Source organism: Triturus cristatus, chromosome 10 (genome assembly GCF_964204655.1).
Source record: "Triturus cristatus chromosome 10, aTriCri1.1, whole genome shotgun sequence".
In the NCBI taxonomy this organism is placed as follows: domain Eukaryota; kingdom Metazoa; phylum Chordata; class Amphibia; order Caudata; family Salamandridae; genus Triturus; species Triturus cristatus.
In genome coordinates, this window is record NC_140593.1 from 1,105,292,977 (window position 1) to 1,105,295,570 (window position 2,594).

Sequence of the window (2,594 nt, forward strand, 5' to 3'; positions counted from 1 at the left end):
ACCAAATTTCAGGGAGTATTTATAAAGATTTGAAGCAGTTATTTGAATATTACGATTTAGGCTCTATGGAATTCAAAATATGTTACTTTACATTCAAATAAGCTATACACTATAGCGCTATTTCTAAAGATAGTAGCTGCTTTGCAGTATATTTCCCGCTCAAAGATGGCGCCACCGCCCTAGACCGGAAGATACGTGATACTTTTACCTTAGAGGCTCGAATTAAACTAAGAAATAAACCTTTTAAACTAAGAAAAAATGTTCAGGCTCGTATTTGTTGTATAATATGGTACCTTTTGGATTATTAGTTTTACGCAGGAGTTTAGTTCCAAAAACAGGAGGCACACCGTACTCAATTTATCATTCCAAGATGGCGCCACCTTTCACGTTTGGAGTCACGTGATATTTCAACCTCAGCTGTTTGGGGTTGAGTCTGTAGTGCGATTAGGAGAATCATGGGCTTTTTTTGTTTAAATAGCAGCATGTTTTGGTGGTTCAAATTTACGATTACGGAGGCAGAGTACCCCGTGCCAAAACTCCATTGTAGGACCATATTTCCCGGCTGACAAGTAAGTAAAAGAAGTCAATGGTTAGGGGGTTTTTGACGAAGCATGCATTTAGTTTAGTTACGGTAATGGAGGCATGGGTTAGTATCTAGTTCCTTGTTTTAAACACTGCTTTGGCGATACCATATGCATCTTAACAGCTTATATTTTTTTGAATGCAGGCCGTGGTTAGTATCTAACTTTCGTTAAGACTTTGTTCTAGCGGTATTCTACCTTCAGAAAATAGGGGAACTAAAACAGTGGTACTTGAAGATGATTACTAGGCACTGACATATTATTGTTAGTCTTTTTAAAAAATATATGTATATTTATATTGGGACCTCTTTAGAGTTAATCATTAGAGGTTGCCTTGCTAAGTTTATAGTACTATTTAGATATATATACATGACAATGAACTTTATACTACGAACCTATTGCACTATCCCTATTGTTTTATCCACAGATATGCCTAGTTTTTAAGGAGTGAGCGAAGCGAGATTAGATTTTCCCTCCTTCTGATATTACCAAAGAAGGGGCATCAGCTTGAAATCTCTCACAAAGTAGGTAATTCTAAAATATATTACACTTAGAGTCTTAATCTTAATGCTTTCTATGTAGGGCCTATTATTTTGACGCATTATTTGTTTATCTTTTTCTTCCCGATATAGATTGGGATGCTCACATTCTTTGGTCTATTTCGGGTCGATATCAGAGTGACCTATTAAGAAGGGACCTGTTGGCTTTAAAGTAAATGGCCTCCTGTCTGGACTAAGGTAGAAATTTATAGAAATATGGGTTCTTTATGTATACTACTAAGTAAATATGAAATAGGATCTATTGTGTCTAATCTCCTATACACTTTATACAGTTGTGTTTGGAGGAGAAGGCGACAAAACTGCTGGGAACTGTATTAGATCAGGACAATATTCATATTTGGAGGTATGTTTTGCCTCTGATATATAATGGAATATGATCTGTAAGTTGATGAGAAATTGGAAAACTGGGGGCTGATATTGTTTACAGCTCTATGTGAAGTAATTGTGTATTTGGCGTATATTGGGTGTTTTGTTTTGAATATACATTTGACCATGATATGGTCATGTTTGAGGAATGAATGCAGTATGTTTGTGAGGGTCATATGGGTATGGCTGTATGGTCTCACTGTGAGCTTGGTAGTTGATGTGAGTCTGTAAAAGATGATGCTGATTGGGAGCTTTCTAATCAATCCAAAAATGTTTTTCTTTTTTCTTTATATTTAGAAATTAATTTTTAAATTAAGAGTGTGGAAGATTTTCTTGCTTTCCTGAAGAAGGTGGGGTCACAAAAATCTTCGGACCCACTGAAACACGTTGATGCTTTGATTGTTTGATTTTATCACGGATTAGAGACAAATGCAACACTTTATGGCTATTATTCTGATAACATGTTTTTTTGATCCATTAGTGTGGATTTTTATTGATTGATTTACGTTGTTGTCTGATAACTGTGATGTTCTCTTGATTGGAAATTATTTTTTCCTTCTCTCTTTTTTCTCACGCGCTGTTTATTTTTATTTTTATTTTTACTTATGATTTTTGTTTTGAAATTAATGCAATACTTACTTGTGTAATTTTATTATAAAATTGGTGATTTTATTATGATTAATTGTTAGTGTATATAGATCATTTTAATAAATGTTACATTGCAACACATTTTTTGACTTGATTATTAAGCTTTTCAATTTTACACCTCTGAAGTTTGATTGTATGATCTCGAGATTGTTTGAGAGTGGATGTGAATATTTAGGGTTTTATTTGATGAGTTTCCCAAGGGGATTGTTCTTTTGACTTAAGTCATATATACACCATAAATTAACCGGTTCTCCCGGTCTGGTAGCTTGTCACAGAGCAAGCAGGCTTAACTTAAGAGGCAATGTATAAAGTGTGTGCAACGCTTTAAACAGTAACACAGGGAAAACACCAGGAAAAGACTCCACACTGGTTTAGAAACATAGATTATGATTTTGTAAATACAGCAAGACCAAAATGACAGAAATCCAATAAGCAGAAG

At 34.5% G+C, this 2,594-nt stretch overlaps 1 long non-coding RNA gene across 1 annotated transcript; it reads left to right on the plus strand.

Moving 5' to 3' along the window:
• The first annotated feature begins 446 nt into the window (after positions 1-446).
• LOC146796652 (uncharacterized) lies at positions 447-2,227 on the plus strand. The gene is made up of 5 exons (XR_014969948.1): positions 447-569; positions 1,009-1,105; positions 1,214-1,318; positions 1,414-1,484; positions 1,805-2,227. It is a non-coding gene; the product is annotated as an uncharacterized LOC146796652 (long non-coding RNA).
• The last annotated feature ends 367 nt before the right edge of the window (positions 2,228-2,594 follow it).